The sequence below is a fragment of the Urocampus carinirostris genome, chromosome 3 (genome assembly GCF_059441175.1).
Source record: "Urocampus carinirostris isolate Australia breed hairy pipefish chromosome 3, RoL_Ucar_1.0, whole genome shotgun sequence".
NCBI classification, from domain to species: Eukaryota; Metazoa; Chordata; class Actinopteri; order Syngnathiformes; family Syngnathidae; genus Urocampus; species Urocampus carinirostris.
Genome location: NC_142351.1, coordinates 8,171,685 through 8,189,989, shown reverse-complemented (window position 1 = coordinate 8,189,989; position 18,305 = coordinate 8,171,685). Strand labels below are relative to the sequence as shown.

At 38.0% G+C, this 18,305-nt stretch overlaps 4 non-coding genes across 4 annotated transcripts; all 4 read right to left on the bottom strand.

Annotated features, from left to right (window-relative positions):
* Positions 1–4,297: 4,297 nt before the first annotated feature.
* trnat-cgu (transfer RNA threonine (anticodon CGU)) lies at positions 4,298–4,370 on the bottom strand. The gene has a single exon. It is a non-coding gene; the product is annotated as a tRNA-Thr (tRNA).
* A 6,525-nt stretch (positions 4,371–10,895) lies between these two features.
* On the bottom strand, positions 10,896–10,968 carry trnam-cau (transfer RNA methionine (anticodon CAU)). Its single transcript has one exon. It is a non-coding gene; the product is annotated as a tRNA-Met (tRNA).
* A 1,536-nt stretch (positions 10,969–12,504) lies between these two features.
* Positions 12,505–12,577, bottom strand: trnam-cau (transfer RNA methionine (anticodon CAU)). Its single transcript has one exon. It is a non-coding gene; the product is annotated as a tRNA-Met (tRNA).
* A 2,980-nt stretch (positions 12,578–15,557) lies between these two features.
* Positions 15,558–15,630, bottom strand: trnam-cau (transfer RNA methionine (anticodon CAU)). Its single transcript has one exon. It is a non-coding gene; the product is annotated as a tRNA-Met (tRNA).
* Positions 15,631–18,305: the final 2,675 nt, after the last annotated feature.

Sequence of the window (18,305 nt, the reverse complement as noted above, 5' to 3'; positions counted from 1 at the left end):
TGCTACCTGCTGCGCCAATGAAGCTGTAATTTTCAATTGAGATCGCAAAATCAAAATCCAATTTCTCTCCCTTTTTTCAATTAATTTCCAAAAACTCGACAAGAGAACACTATGCTTCATGTGAGGGTTGAACTCACGACCTTCAGATTATGAGACTGACGTGCTACCTGCTGCGCCAATGAAGCTGTAATCTTGAAATGAAATCGCAAAATCAAAATCCAATTTCTCTCCCTTTTTCAATTAATTTCCAAAAACTCGACAAGAGAACACTATGCTTCATGTGAGGGTTGAACTCACGACCTTCAGATTATGAGACTGACGTACTACCTGCTACGCTAATGAAGCTGTAATTTTCAATTGAAATCGCAAAATCAAAATCCAATTTCACTCCCTTTTTTCAATTAATTTCCAAAAACTCGACAAGAGAACACTATGCTTCATGTGAGGGTTGAACTCACGACCTTCAGATTATGAGACTGATGTGCTACCTGCTGCGCCAATGAAGCTGTAATCTTGAAATGAAATCGCAAAATCAAAATCCAATTTCTCTCCCTTTTTCTTATTAATTTCCAAAAACTCGACAAGAGAACACTATGCTTCATGTGAGGGTTGAACTCACGACCTTCAGATTATGAGACTGACGTGCTACCTGCTGCGCCAATGAAGCTGTAATTTTCAATTGAAATCGCAAAATCAAAATCCAATTTCTCTCCCTTTTTTCAATTAATTTCCAAAAACTCGACAAGAGAACACAATGCTTCATGTGAAGGTTGAACTCACGACCTTCAGATTATGAGACTGACGTGCTACCTGCTGCGCCAATGAAGCTGTAATTTTCAATTGAAATCGCAAAATCAAAATCCAATTCCCCATCCTTTTTTCAATTATTCTTCAAAATCTCGACAAGAGAACACTATGCTTCATGTCAGGGTTGAACTCACAACCTTCAGATTATGAGACTGACGTGCTACCTGCTACGCCAATGAAGCTGTAATTTTCAATTGAAATCGCAAAATCAAAATCCATTTTCTCTCCCTTTTTTCAATTAATTTAAAAAAACTCGACAAGAGAACACTATGCTTCATGTGAGGGTTGAACTCACGACCTTCAGATTATGAGACTGACGTACTACCTGCTACACCAATGAAGCTGTAATTTTCAATTGAAATCGCAAAATCAAAATCCAATTTCTCTCCCTTTTTTCGATTATTTTCCAAAAACTCGACAAGAGAACACTATGCTTCATGTGAGGAGTGAACTCACGACCTTCAGATTATGAGACTGACGTGCTAACTGCTGCGCCAATGAAGTTGTAATCTTGAAATGAAATCGCAAAATCAAAATCCAATTTCTCTCCCTTTTTTCAATTAATTTCCAAAAACTCGACAAGAGAACACTATGCTTCATGTGAGGGTTGAACTCACGACCTTCAGATTATGAGACTGATGTGCTACCTGCTGCGCCAATGAAGCTGTAATCTTGAAATGAAATCGCAAAATCAAAATCCAATTTTCCTCCCTTTTTCCTATTAATTTCCAGAAACTCGACAAGAGAACACTATGCTTCATGTGAGGGTTGAACTCACGACCTTCAGATTATGAGACTGATGTGCTACCTGCTGCGCCAATGAAGCTGTAATCTTGAAATGAAATCGCAAAATCAAAATCCAATTTTCCTCCCTTTTTCCTATTAATTTCCAGAAACTCGACAAGAGAACACTATGCTTCATGTGAGGGTTGAACTCACGACCTTCAGATTATGAGACTGACGTGCTACCTGCTGCGCCAATGAAGCTGTAATCTTGAAATGAAATCGCAAAATCAAAATCCAATTTCTCTCCCTTTTTTCAATTAATTTCCAAAAACTCGACAAGAGAACACTATGCTTCATGAGAGGGTTGAACTCACGACCTTCAGATTATGAGACTGACGTACTACCTGCTACGCCAATGAAGCTGTAATTTTCAATTGAAATCGCAAAATCAAAATCCAATTTCTCTCCCTTTTTTCAATTAATTTCCAAAAATACGACAAGAGAACACAATGCTTCATGTGAGGGTTGAACTCACGACCTTCAGATTATGAGACTGACGTGCTACCTGCTGCGCCAATGAAGCTGTAATTTTCAATTGAAATCGCAAAATCAAAATCCAATTACTCTCCCTTTTTTCAATTATTCTTCAAAATCTCGACAAGAGAACACTATGCTTCATGTGAGGGTTGAACTCACGACCTTCAGATTATGAGACTGACGTGCTACCTGCTGCGCCAATGAAGCTGTAATCTTGAAATGAAATCGCAAAATCAAAATCCAATTTCTCTACCTTTTTTCAATTAATTTCCAAAAACTCGACAAGAGAACACTATGCTTCATGTGAGGGTTGAACTCACGACCTTTAGATTATAAGACTGATGTACTACCTGCTACGCCAATGAAGCTGTAATTTTTAATTGAAATCGCAAAATCAAAATCCAATTTCTCTCCCTTTTTTCGATTATTTTCCAAAAACTCGACAAGAGAACACTATGCTTCATGTGAGGAGTGAACTCACGACCTTCAGATTATGAGACTGACGTGCTACCTGCTGCGCCAATGAAGCTGTAATCTTGAAATGAAATCGCAAAATCAAAATCCAATTTCTCTCCCTTTTTTCAATTAATTTCCAAAAACTCGACAAGAGAACACAATGCTTCATGTGAGGGTTGAACTCACGACCTTCAGATTATGAGCCTGACGTGCTACCTGCTGCGCCAATGAAGCTGTAATCTTGAAATGAATTCGCAAAATCAAAATCCAATTTCTCTCCCTTTTTTCAATTAATTTCCAAAAACTCGACAAGAGAATACTATGCTTCAAGTGAGGGTTGAACTCACGACCTTCAGATTATGAGACTGACGTGCTACCTGCTGCGCCAATGAAGCTGTAATCATGAAATGAAATCGCAAAATCAAAATCCAATTTCTCTCCCTTTTTTCAATTAATTTCCAAAAACTCGACAAGAGAACACTATGCTTCATGTGAGGGTTGAACTCACGACCTTCAGATTATGAGACTGACGTGCTACCTGCTGCGCCAATGAAGCTGTAATTTTCAATTGAAATCGCAAAATCAAAATCCAATTTCTCTCCCTTTTTTCGATTATTTTCCAAAAACTCGACAAGAGAACACTATGCTTCATGTGAGGAGTGAACTCACGACCTTCAGATTATGAGACTGACGTGCTACCTGCTGCGCCAATGAAGCTGTAATCTTGAAATGAAATCGCAAAATCAAAATCCAATTTCTCTCCCTTTTTTCAATTAATTTCCAAAAACTCGACAAGAGAACACTATGCTTCATGTGAGAGTTGAACTCACGACCTTCAGATTATGAGACTGACGTGCTACCTGCTGCGCCAATGAAGCTGTAATTTTCAATTGAAATCGCAAAATCAAAATCCAATTCCTCTCCCTTTTTTCAATTATTCTTCAAAATCTCGAAAAGAGAACACTATGCTTCATGTGAGGGTTGAACTCACAACCTTCAGATTATGAGACTGACATGCTACCTGCTACGCCAATGAAGCTGTAATTTTCAATTGAAATCGCAAAATCAAAATCCAATTTCTCTCCCTTTTTTCAATTAATTTCCAAAAACTCGACAAGAGAACACTATGCTTCATGTGAGGGTTGAACTCACGACCTTCAGATTATGAGACTGACGTACTACCTGCTACGCCAATGAAGCTGTAATTTTCAATTGAAATCGCAAAATCGAAATCCAATTTCTCTCCCTTTTTTCAATTAATTTCCAAAAACTCGACAAGAGAACACAATGCTTCATGTGAGGGTTGAACTCACGACCTTCAGATTATGAGACTGACGTGCTACCTGCTGCGCCAATGAAGCTGTAATTTTCAATTGAGATCGCAAAATCAAAATCCAATTTCTCTCCCATTTTTCAATTAATTTCCAAAAACTCGACAAGAGAACACTATGCTTCATGTGAGGGTTGAACTCACGACCTTCAGATTATGAGACTGACGTGCTACCTGCTGCGCCAATGAAGCTGTAATCTTGAAATGAATTCGCAAAATCAAAATCCAATTTCTCTCCCTTTTTTCAATTAATTTCCAAAAACTCGACAAGAGAACACTATGCTTCATGTGAGGGTTGAACTCACGACCTTCAGATTATGAGACTGACGTGCTACCTGCTGCGCCAATGAAGCTGTAATCTTGAAATGAAATCGCAAAATATAAATCCAATTTCTCTCCCTTTTTCCAATTAATTTCCAAAAACTCGACAAGAGAACACTATGCTTCATGTGAGGGTTGAACTCACAACCTTCAGATTACGGGACTGACGCGCTACCTGCTGCGCCAATGAAGCTGTAATCTTGAAATGAAATCGCAAAATCAAAATCCAATTTCTCTCCCTTTTTTCAATTAATTTCCAAAAACTCGACAAGAGAACATTATGCTTCATGTGAGGGTTGAACTCTCGACTTTCAGATTATGAGACTGACGTACTACCTGCTACGCCAATGAAGCTGTAATTTTCAATTGAAATCGCAAAATCAAAATCCAATTTCCCTCCCTTTTTTCAATTAATTTCCAAAAACTCGACAAGAGAACACAATGCTTCATGTGAGGGTTGAACTCACGACCTTCAGATTATGAGCCTGACGTGCTACCTGCTGCGCCAATGAAGCTGTAATCTTGAAATGAATTCGCAAAATCAAAATCCAATTTCTCTCCCTTTTTTCAATTAATTTCCAAAAACTCGACAAGAGAACACTATGCTTCATGTGAGGGTTGAACTCACGACCTTCAGATTATGAGACTGACGTGCTACCTGCTGCGCCAATGAAGCTGTAATCTTGAAATGAAATCGCAAAATCAAAATCCAATTTCTCTCCCTTTTTTCAATTAATTTCCAAAAACTCGACAAGAGAACATTATGCTTCATGTGAGGGTTGAACTCTCGACCTTCAGATTATGAGACTGACGTACTACCTGCTACGCCAATGAAGCTGTAATTTTCAATTGAAATCGCAAAATCAAGATCCAATTTCTCTCCCATTTTTCAATTAATTTCCAAAAACTCGACAAGAGAACACAATGCTTCATGTGAGGGTTGAACTCACAACCTTCAGATTATGAGACTGGCGTGCTACCTGCTGCGCCAATGAAGCTGTAATTTTCAATTGAGATCGCAAAATCAAAATCCAATTTCTCTCCCTTTTTTCAATTAATTTCCAAAAACTCGACAAGAGAACACAATGCTTCATGTGAGGGTTGAACTCACGACCTTCAGATTATGAGACTGACGTGCTACCTGCTGCGCCAATGAAGCTGTAATCTTGAAATGAAATCGCAAAATCAAAATCCAATTTCTCTCCCTTTTTTCAATTAATTTCCAAAAACTCGACAAGAGAACACTATGCTTCATGTGAGGTTTGAACTCACAACCTTCAGATTATGAGACTGACGTGCTACCTGCTGCGCCAATGAAGCTGTAATTTTCAATTGAAATCGCAAAATCAAAATCCAATTACTCTCCCTTTTTTCAATTATTCTTCAAAATCTCGACAAGAGAACACTATGCTTCATGTGAGGGTTGAACTCACAACCTTCAGATTATGAGACTGACGTGCTACCTGCTACGCCAATGAAGCTGTAATTTTCAATTGAAATCGCAAAATCAAAATCCAATTTCTCTCCCTTTTTTCAATTAATTTCCAAAAACTCGACAAGAGAACACTATGCTTCATGTGAGGGTTGAACTCACGACCTTCAGATTATGAGACTGACGTGCTACCTGCTGCGCCAATGAAGCTGTAATCTTGAAATGAAATCGCAAAATCAAAATCCAATTTCTCTCCCTTTTTCAATTAATTTCCAAAAACTCGACAAGAGAACACTATGCCTTATGTGAGGGTTGAACTCACGACCTTCAGATTATGAGACTGACGTACTACCTGCTACGCTAATGAAGCTGTAATTTTCAATTGAAATCGCAAAATCAAAATCCAATTTCTCTCCCTTTTTTCAATTAATTTCCAAAAACTCGACAAGAGAACACTATGCTTCATGTGAGGGTTGAACTCACGACCTTCAGATTATGAGACTGATGTGCTACCTGCTGCGCCAATGAAGCTGTAATCTTGAAATGAAATCGCAAAATCAAAATCCAATTTCTCTCCCTTTTTTCTATTAATTTCCAAAAACTCGACAAGAGAACACTATGCTTCATGTGAGGGTTGAACTCACGACCTTCAGATTATGAGACTGACGTGCTACCTGCTGCGCCAATGAAGCTGTAATTTTCAATTGAAATCGCAAAATCAAGATCCAATTTCTCTCCCTTTTTTCAATTAATTTCCAAAAACTCGACAAGAGAACACAATGCTTCATGTGAGGGTTGAACTCACAACCTTCAGATTATGAGACTGGCGTGCTACCTGCTGCGCCAATGAAGCTGTAATTTTCAATTGAGATCGCAAAATCAAAATCCAATTTCTCTCCCTTTTTTCAATTAATTTCCAAAAACTCGACAAGAGAACACAATGCTTCATGTGAGGGTTGAACTCACGACCTTCAGATTATGAGACTGACGTGCTACCTGCTGCGCCAATGAAGCTGTAATCTTGAAGTGAAATCGCAAAATCAAAATCCAATTTCTCTCCCTTTTTTCAATTAATTTCCAAAAACTCGACAAGAGAACACTATGCTTCATGTGAGGGTTAAACTCACGACCTTCAGATTATGAGACTGACGTGCTACCTGCTGCGCCAATGAAGCTGTAATCTTGAAATGAAATCGCAAAATCAGAATCCAATTTCTCTCCCTTTTTTCAATTAATTTCCAAAAACTCGACAAGAGAACACAATGCTTCATGTGAGGGTTGAACTCACGACCTTCAGATTATGAGACTAACGTGCTACCTGCTGCACCAATGAAGCTGTAATTTTCAATTGAGATCGCAAAATCAAAATCAAATTTCTCTCCCTTTTTTCAATTAATTTCCAAAAACTCGACAAGAAAACACTATGCTTCATGTGAGGGTTGAACTCACGCCCTTCAGATTATGAGACTGCCGTGCTACCTGCTGCGCCAATGAAGCCATTATTCTTTACTAAAATTGCAAAATCAAAATCCAATTCATCTCCCTTTTTTCAATTATTCTTCAAAAACTCGACAAGGGAACACTATGCTTCATGTGAGGGTTGAACTCACGACCTTCAGATTATGAGACTGACGTGCTACTTGCTGCGCCAATGAAGCTGTAATTTTCAATTGAAATCGCAAAATAAAAATCCAATTCCTCTCCCTTTTTTCAATTATTCTTCAAAATCTCGAAAAGAGAACACTATGCTTCATGTGAGGGTTGAACTCACAACCTTCAGATTATGAGACTGACGTGCTACCTGCTACGCCAATGAAGCTGTAATTTTCAATTGAAATCGCAAAATCAAAATCCAATTTCTCTCCCTTTTTTCAATTAATTTCCAAAAACTCGACAAGAGAACACTATGCTTCATGTGAGGTTTGAACTCACAACCTTCAGATTATGAGACTGACGTGCTACCTGCTGCGCCAATGAAGCTGTAATTTTCAATTGAAATCGCAAAATCAAAATCCAATTACTCTCCCTTTTTTCAATTATTCTTCAAAATCTCGACAAGAGAACACTATGCTTCATGTGAGGGTTGAACTCACAACCTTCAGATTATGAGACTGACGTGCTACCTGCTACGCCAATGAAGCTGTAAATTTCAATTGAAATCGCAAAATCAAAATCCAATTTCTCTCCCTTTTTTCGATTATTTTCCAAAAACCTCGACAAGAGAACACTATGCTTCATGTGAGGAGTGAACTCACGACCTTCAGATTATGAGACTGACGTGCTACCTGCTGCGCCAATGAAGCTGTAATCTTGAAATGAAATCGCAAAATCAAAATCCAATTTCTCTCCCTTTTTCCTATTAATTTCCAAAAACTCGACAAGAGAACACTATGCTTCATGTGAGGGTTGAACTCACGACCTTCAGATTATGAGACTGACGTGCTACCTGCTGCGCCAATGAAGCTGTAATTTTCAATTGAAATCGCAAAATCAAAATCCAATTTCTCTCCCTTTTTTCAATTAATTTCCAAAAACTCGAAAAGACAACACAATGCTTCATGTGAGGGTTGAACTCACGACCTTCAGATTATGAGACTGACGTGCTACCTGCTGCGCCAATGAAGCTGTTATTTTCAATTGAGATCGCAAAATCAAAATCCAATTTCTCTCCCTTTTTTCAATTAATTTCCAAAAACTCGACAAGAGAACACTATGCTTCATGTGAGGGTTGAACTCACGACCTTCAGATTATGAGACTGACGTACTACCTGCTACGCCAATGAAGCTGTAATTTTCAACTGAAATCGCAAAATCAAAATCCAATTTCTCTCCCTTTTTTCAATTAATTTCCAAAAACTCGACAAGAGAACACAATGCTTCATGTGAGGGTTGAACTCACGACCTTCAGATTATGAGACCGACACGCTACCTGCTGCGCCAATGAAGCTGTAATATTCACTTGAGATCGCAAAATCAAAATCCAATTTCTCTCCCTTTTTTCAATTAATTTCCAAAAACTCGATAAGAGAACACAATGCTTCTGTGAGGGTTGAACTCACGACCTTCAGATTATGAGACTGACGTGCTACCTGCTGCGCCAATGAAGCTGTAATTTTCAATTGAAATCGCAAAATCAAAATCCAATTACTCTCCCTTTTTTCAATTATTCTTCAAAATCTCGACAAGAGAACACTATGCTTCATGTGAGGGTTGAACTCACGACCTTCAGATTATGAGACTGACGTGCTACCTGCTGCGCCAATGAAGCTGTAATTTTCAATTGAAATCGCAAAATCAAAATCCAATTTCTCTCCCTTTTTTCAATTAATTTCCAAAAACTCGACAAGAGAACACAATGCTTCATGTGAGGGTTGAACTCACGACCTTCAGATTATGAGACTGGCGTGCTACCTGCTGCGCCAATGAAGCTGTAATTTTCAATTGAAATCGCAAAATCAAAATCCAATTTCTCTCCCTTTTTTCAATTAATTTCCAAAAACTCGACAAGAGAACACAATGCTTCATGTGAAGGTTGAACTCACGACCTTCAGATTATGAGACTGACGTGCTACCTGCTGCGCCAATGAAGCTGTAATCTTGAAATGAAATCGCAAAATCAAAATCCAATTTCTCTCCCTTTTTTCAATTAATTTCCAAAAACTCAACAAGAGAACACTATGCTTCATGTGAGGTTTGAACTCACGACCTTCAGATTATGAGACTGACGTACTACCTGCTACGCCAATGAAGCTGTAATTTTCAATTGAAATCGCAAAATCAAAATCCAATTTCTCTCCCTTTTTTCGATTATTTTCCAAAAACTCGACAAGAGAACACTATGCTTCATGTGAGGAGTGAACTCACGACCTTCAGATTATGAGACTGACGTGCTACCTGCTGGGCCAATGAAGCTGTAATTTTCAATTGAAATCGCAAAATCAAAATCCAATTTCTCTCCCTTTTTTCAATTAATTTCCAAAAATCTCAACAAGAGGACACTATGCTTCATGTGAGGGTTGAACTCACAACCTTCAGATTAGATTGACGTGCTACCTGCTGCGCCAATGAATCTATTTTTCTTTACTAAAATTTCAAAATCAAAATCCAATTCCTCTCCCTTTTTTCAATTAATTTCCAAAAACTCGACAAGAGAACACTATGCTTCATATGAGGATTGAACTCACGACCTTCAGATTATGAGACTGACGTGCTACCTGCTGCGCGCCAATGAAGCTGTAATTTTCAATTGAAATCGCATAATGAAAAATCCAATTTCTCTCCCTTTTTTCAATTATTTTCCAAAAACTCGACAAGAGAACACTTTGCTTCATGTGAGGGTTGAACTCACGACCTTCAGATTATGAGACTGACGTGCTACCTGCTGCGCCAATGAAGCTGTATTTTTCAATTGAAATCGCAAAATCATAATCAAATTTCTCTCCCTTTTTTCAATTATTTTCCAAAAATTGACAAGAGAACACTATGCTTCATGTGAGGGTTGAACTCACGACCTTCAGATTATGAGACTGACGCGCTACCTGCTGCGCCAATGAAGCTATAATTTTCAATTGAAATCGCAAAATCAAAATCCAATTTCTCTCCCTTTTTTCAATTATTTTCCAAAAATTGACAAGAGAACACTATGCTTCATGTGAGGGTGAACTCACCACCTTCAGATTATGAGACTGACGCGCTACCTGCTGCACCAATGAAGCTGTAATTTTCAATTCAAATCGCAAAATCAAAATCCAATTTCTCTCCCTTTTTTTCAATTATTTTCCAAAAATTGACAAGAGAACACAATGCTTCATGTGAGAGTTGAACTCACGACCTTCAGATTATGAGACTGACACGCTACCTGCTGCGCCAATGAAGCTGTAATTCTCAATTGAAATCGCAAAATCAAAATCCAATTTCTCTCCCTTTTTTTCAAATAATTTCCAAAAACTCGACAAGAGAACACTATGCTTCATGTGAGGATTGAACTCACGATCTTCAGATTATGAGACTGACACACTACCTGCTGCGCCAATGAAGCTGATATTCTTTACTAAAATTGCAAAAGCAAAATCCAATTCCTTTCCCTTTTTTCAATTAATTTCCAAAAACTCGAAAAGAGAACACAATGCTTCATGTGAGGATGAACTCACGACCTTCAGATTATGAGACTGACGCGCTACCCGCTGCGCCAATGAAGCTGTAATTTTCAATTCAAATCGCAAAATCAAAATCCAATTTCTCTCCCTTTTTTTCAATTACTTTCCAAAAATTGACAAGAGAACACTATGCTTCATGTGAGAGTTGAACTCACGACCTTCAGATTATGAGACTGACGCGCTACCTGCTGCGCCAATGAAGCTGTAATTCTCAATTGAAATCTTAAAATCAAAATCCAATTCCTCTCCCTTTTTTCAATTAGTTTCCAAAAACTCGACAAGAGAACACTATGCTTCATGTGAGAATTGAACTCACGATCTTCAGATTATGAGACTGACACGCTACCTGCTGCGCCAATGAAGCTGATATTCTTTACTAAAATTGCAAAATCAAAATCCAATTCATCTCCCTTTTTTCAATTAATTTCCAAAAACTCGAAAAGAGAACACAATGCTTCATGTGAGGGTTGAACTCACGACCTTCAGATTATGAGACTGACGCGCTACCTGCTGCGCCAATGAAGCTGTAATTTTCAATTCAAATCGCAAAATCAAAATCCAATTTCTCTCCCTTTTTTTAAATTAATTTCAGAAAACTCGAAAAGAGAACACAATGCTTCATGTGAGGATTGAACTCATGATCTTCAGATTATGAGACTGACACGGTACCTGCTGCGCCAATGAAGCTGTAATTCTCAATTGAAATCGCAAAATCAAAATCCAATTCCTCTCCCTTTTTTCAATTAATTTCCAAAAACTCGAAAAGAGAACACAATGCTTCATGTGAGAGTTGAACTCACGACCTTCAGATTATGAGACTGGCGTGCTACTTGCTGCGCAAATGAAGCTGTAATTCTCAATTGAAATCGCAAAATCAAAATCCAATTCCTCTCCCTTTTTTCAATTAATTTCCAAAAACTCGACAAGAGAACACTATGCTTCATGTGAGAATTGAACTCACGACATTCAGATTATGAGACTGACGTGCTACCTGCTACGCCAATGAAGCTGTAATTTTCAATTGAAATCGCAAAATCAAAATCCAATTTCTCTCCCTTTTTTCAATTATTTTCCAAAAATTGACAAGAGAACACTATGCTTCATGTGAGGGTGAACTCACCACCTTCAGATTATGAGACTGACGCGCTACCTGCTGCACCAATGAAGCTGTAATTTTCAATTCAAATCGCAAAATCAAAATCCAATTTCTCTCCCTTTTTTTCAATTATTTTCCAAAAATTGACAAGAGAACACAATGCTTCATGTGAGAGTTGAACTCACGACCTTCAGATTATGAGACTGACACGCTACCTGCTGCGCCAATGAAGCTGTAATTCTCAATTGAAATCGCAAAATCAAAATCCAATTTCTCTCCCTTTTTTTCAAATAATTTCCAAAAACTCGACAAGAGAACACTATGCTTCATGTGAGGATTGAACTCACGATCTTCAGATTATGAGACTGACACACTACCTGCTGCGCCAATGAAGCTGATATTCTTTACTAAAATTGCAAAAGCAAAATCCAATTCCTTTCCCTTTTTTCAATTAATTTCCAAAAACTCGAAAAGAGAACACAATGCTTCATGTGAGGATGAACTCACGACCTTCAGATTATGAGACTGACGCGCTACCCGCTGCGCCAATGAAGCTGTAATTTTCAATTCAAATCGCAAAATCAAAATCCAATTTCTCTCCCTTTTTTTCAATTACTTTCCAAAAATTGACAAGAGAACACTATGCTTCATGTGAGAGTTGAACTCACGACCTTCAGATTATGAGACTGACGCGCTACCTGCTGCGCCAATGAAGCTGTAATTCTCAATTGAAATCTTAAAATCAAAATCCAATTCCTCTCCCTTTTTTCAATTAGTTTCCAAAAACTCGACAAGAGAACACTATGCTTCATGTGAGAATTGAACTCACGATCTTCAGATTATGAGACTGACACGCTACCTGCTGCGCCAATGAAGCTGATATTCTTTACTAAAATTGCAAAATCAAAATCCAATTCATCTCCCTTTTTTCAATTAATTTCCAAAAACTCGAAAAGAGAACACAATGCTTCATGTGAGGGTTGAACTCACGACCTTCAGATTATGAGACTGACGCGCTACCTGCTGCGCCAATGAAGCTGTAATTTTCAATTCAAATCGCAAAATCAAAATCCAATTTCTCTCCCTTTTTTTAAATTAATTTCAGAAAACTCGAAAAGAGAACACAATGCTTCATGTGAGGATTGAACTCATGATCTTCAGATTATGAGACTGACACGGTACCTGCTGCGCCAATGAAGCTGTAATTCTCAATTGAAATCGCAAAATCAAAATCCAATTCCTCTCCCTTTTTTCAATTAATTTCCAAAAACTCGAAAAGAGAACACAATGCTTCATGTGAGAGTTGAACTCACGACCTTCAGATTATGAGACTGGCGTGCTACTTGCTGCGCAAATGAAGCTGTAATTCTCAATTGAAATCGCAAAATCAAAATCCAATTCCTCTCCCTTTTTTCAATTAATTTCCAAAAACTCGACAAGAGAACACTATGCTTCATGTGAGAATTGAACTCACGACATTCAGATTATGAGACTGACGTGCTACCTGCTACGCCAATGAAGCTGTAATTTTCAATTGAAATCGCAAAATCAAAATCCAATTTCTCTCCCTTTTTTCAATTATTTTCCAAAAATTGACAAGAGAACACTATGCTTCATGTGAGGGTTGAACTCACAACCTTCAGATTATGAGACTGACGCGCTACCTGCTGCGCCAATGAAGCTGTAATTTTCAATTGAAATCGCAAAATCAAAATCCAATTTCTCTCCCTTTTTTCAATTATTTTCCAAAAATTGACAAGAGAACACTATGCTTCATGTGAGGGTTGAACTCACGATCTTCAGATTATGAGACTGACACGGTACCTGCTGCGCCAATGAAGCTGTAATTCTCAATTGAAATCGCAAAATCAAAATCCAATTCCTCTCCCTTTTTTCAATTAATTTCCAAAAACTCGAAAAGAGAACACAATGCTTCATGTGAGAGTTGAACTCACGACCTTCAGATTATGAGACTGGCGTGCTACCTGCTGCGCCAATGAAGCTGTAATTCTCAATTGAAATCGCAAAATCAAAATCCAATTCCTCTCCCTTTTTTCAATTAATTTCCAAAAACTCGACAAGAGAACACTATGCTTCATGTGAGAATTGAACTCACGACCTTCAGATTATGAGACTGACGTGCTACCTGCTACGCCAATGAAGCTGTAATTTTCAATTGAAATCGCAAAATCAAAATCCAATTTCTCTCCCTTTTTTCAATTATTTTCCAAAAATTGACAAGAGAACACTATGCTTCATGTGAGGGTTGAACTCACGACCTTCAGATTATGAGACTGACGCGCTACCTGCTGCGCCAATGAAGCTATAATTTTCAATTGAAATCGCAAAATCAAAATCCAATTTCTCTCCCTTTTTTCAATTATTTTCCAAAAATTGACAAGAGAACACTATGCTTCATGTGAGGGTTGAACTCACGACCTTCAGATTATGAGACTGACGCGCTACCTGCTGCGCCAATGAAGCTGTAATTTTCAATTGAAATCGCAAAATCAAAATCCAATTTCTCTCCCTTTTTTCAATTATTTTCCAAAAATTGACAAGAGAACACTATGCTTCATGTGAGGGTTGAACTCACGATCTTCAGATTATGAGACTGACACGGTACCTGCTGCGCCAATGAAGCTGTAATTCTCAATTGAAATCGCAAAATCAAAATCCAATTCCTCTCCCTTTTTTCAATTAATTTCCAAAAACTCGAAAAGAGAACACAATGCTTCATGTGAGAGTTGAACTCACGACCTTCAGATTATGAGACTGGCGTGCTACCTGCTGCGCCAATGAAGCTGTAATTCTCAATTGAAATCGCAAAATCAAAATCCAATTCCTCTCCCTTTTTTCAATTAATTTCCAAAAACTGACAAGAGAACACTATGCTTCATGTGAGGGTTGAACTCACGACCTTCAGATTATGAGACTGACGCGCTACCTGCTGCGCCAATGAAGCTATAATTTTCAATTGAAATCGCAAAATCAAAATCCAATTTCTCTCCCTTTTTTCAATTATTTTCCAAAAATTGACAAGAGAACACTATGCTTCATGTGAGGGTTGAACTCACGACCTTCAGATTATGAGACTGACGCGCTACCTGCTGCACCAATGAAGCTGTAATTCTCAATTGAAATCGCAAAATCAAAATCCAATTCCTCTCCCTTTTTTCAATTATTCTTCAAAAACTCGACAAGAGAACACTATGCTTCATGTGAGAATTGAACTCACGACCTTCAGATTATGAGACTGACGTGCTACCTGCTACGCCAATGAAGCTGTAATTTTCAATTGAAATCGCAAAATCAAAATCCAATTTCTCTCCCTTTTTTTCAAATAATTTCCAAAAACTCGACAAGAGAACACTATGCTTCATGTGAGGATTGAACTCACGATCTTCAGATTATGAGACTGACACACTACCTGCTGCGCCAATGAAGCTGATATTCTTTACTAAAATTGCAAAAGCAAAATCCAATTCCTTTCCCTTTTTTCAATTAATTTCCAAAAACTCGAAAAGAGAACACAATGCTTCATGTGAGGATGAACTCACGACCTTCAGATTATGAGACTGACGCGCTACCCGCTGCGCCAATGAAGCTGTAATTTTCAATTCAAATCGCAAAATCAAAATCCAATTTCTCTCCCTTTTTTTCAATTACTTTCCAAAAATTGACAAGAGAACACTATGCTTCATGTGAGAGTTGAACTCACGACCTTCAGATTATGAGACTGACGCGCTACCTGCTGCGCCAATGAAGCTGTAATTCTCAATTGAAATCTTAAAATCAAAATCCAATTCCTCTCCCTTTTTTCAATTAGTTTCCAAAAACTCGACAAGAGAACACTATGCTTCATGTGAGAATTGAACTCACGATCTTCAGATTATGAGACTGACACGCTACCTGCTGCGCCAATGAAGCTGATATTCTTTACTAAAATTGCAAAATCAAAATCCAATTCATCTCCCTTTTTTCAATTAATTTCCAAAAACTCGAAAAGAGAACACAATGCTTCATGTGAGGGTTGAACTCACGACCTTCAGATTATGAGACTGACGCGCTACCTGCTGCGCCAATGAAGCTGTAATTTTCAATTCAAATCGCAAAATCAAAATCCAATTTCTCTCCCTTTTTTTAAATTAATTTCAGAAAACTCGAAAAGAGAACACAATGCTTCATGTGAGGATTGAACTCATGATCTTCAGATTATGAGACTGACACGGTACCTGCTGCGCCAATGAAGCTGTAATTCTCAATTGAAATCGCAAAATCAAAATCCAATTCCTCTCCCTTTTTTCAATTAATTTCCAAAAACTCGAAAAGAGAACACAATGCTTCATGTGAGAGTTGAACTCACGACCTTCAGATTATGAGACTGGCGTGCTACTTGCTGCGCAAATGAAGCTGTAATTCTCAATTGAAATCGCAAAATCAAAATCCAATTCCTCTCCCTTTTTTCAATTAATTTCCAAAAACTCGACAAGAGAACACTATGCTTCATGTGAGAATTGAACTCACGACATTCAGATTATGAGACTGACGTGCTACCTGCTACGCCAATGAAGCTGTAATTTTCAATTGAAATCGCAAAATCAAAATCCAATTTCTCTCCCTTTTTTCAATTATTTTCCAAAAATTGACAAGAGAACACTATGCTTCATGTGAGGGTTGAACTCACAACCTTCAGATTATGAGACTGACGCGCTACCTGCTGCGCCAATGAAGCTGTAATTTTCAATTGAAATCGCAAAATCAAAATCCAATTTCTCTCCCTTTTTTCAATTATTTTCCAAAAATTGACAAGAGAACACTATGCTTCATGTGAGGGTTGAACTCACGACCTTCAGATTATGAGACTGACGCGCTACCTGCTGCGCCAATGAAGCTGTAATTTTCAATTGAAATCGCAAAATCAAAATCCAATTTCTCTCCCTTTTTTCAATTATTTTCCAAAAATTGACAAGAGAACACTATGCTTCATGTGAGGGTTGAACTCACGATCTTCAGATTATGAGACTGACACGGTACCTGCTGCGCCAATGAAGCTGTAATTCTCAATTGAAATCGCAAAATCAAAATCCAATTCCTCTCCCTTTTTTCAATTAATTTCCAAAAACTCGAAAAGAGAACACAATGCTTCATGTGAGAGTTGAACTCACGACCTTCAGATTATGAGACTGGCGTGCTACCTGCTGCGCCAATGAAGCTGTAATTCTCAATTGAAATCGCAAAATCAAAATCCAATTCCTCTCCCTTTTTTCAATTAATTTCCAAAAACTCGACAAGAGAACACTATGCTTCATGTGAGAATTGAACTCACGACCTTCAGATTATGAGACTGACGTGCTACCTGCTACGCCAATGAAGCTGTAATTTTCAATTGAAATCGCAAAATCAAAATCCAATTTCTCTCCCTTTTTTCAATTATTTTCCAAAAATTGACAAGAGAACACTATGCTTCATGTGAGGGTTGAACTCACGACCTTCAGATTATGAGACTGACGCGCTACCTGCTGCGCCAATGAAGCTATAATTTTCAATTGAAATCGCAAAATCAAAATCCAATTTCTCTCCCTTTTTTCAATTATTTTCCAAAAATTGACAAGAGAACACTATGCTTCATGTGAGGGTTGAACTCACGACCTTCAGATTATGAGACTGACGCGCTACCTGCTGCACCAATGAAGCTGTAATTCTCAATTGAAATCGCAAAATCAAAATCCAATTCCTCTCCCTTTTTTCAATTATTCTTCAAAAACTCGACAAGAGAACACTATGCTTCATGTGAGAATTGAACTCACGACCTTCAGATTATGAGACTGACGTGCTACCTGCTACGCCAATGAAGCTGTAATTTTCAATTGAAATCGCAAAATCAAAATCCAATTTCTCTCCCTTTTTTCAATTATTTTCCAAAAATTGACAAGAGAACACTATGCTTCATGTGAGGGTTGAACTCACGACCTTCAAATTATGAGACTGACGCGCTACCTGCTGCGCCAATGAAGCTGTAATTTTCAATTGAAATCGCAAAATCAAAATCCAATTTCTCTCCCTTTTTTCAATTATTTTCCAAAAATTGACAAGAGAACACAATGCTTCATGTGAGGGTTGAACTCACGATCTTCAGATCATGAGACTGACACGGTACCTGCTGCGCCAATGAAGCTGTAATTCTGTAGCAAAATTTGCAAAAGCAAAATCCAATTCCTCTCCCTTTTTTCAATTATTCTTCAAAAACTCGACAAGAGAACACAATGCTTCATGTGAGGGTTGAACTCACGACCTTCAGATTATGAGACTGACGCGCTACCTGCTGCGCCAATGAAGCTGTAATTTCAAATTGAAATCGCAAAATCAAAATCCAATTTCCCTCTCTTTTTTCAATTATTTTCCCAAAACTCGAAAAGAGAACACAATGTTCATGTGAGGGTT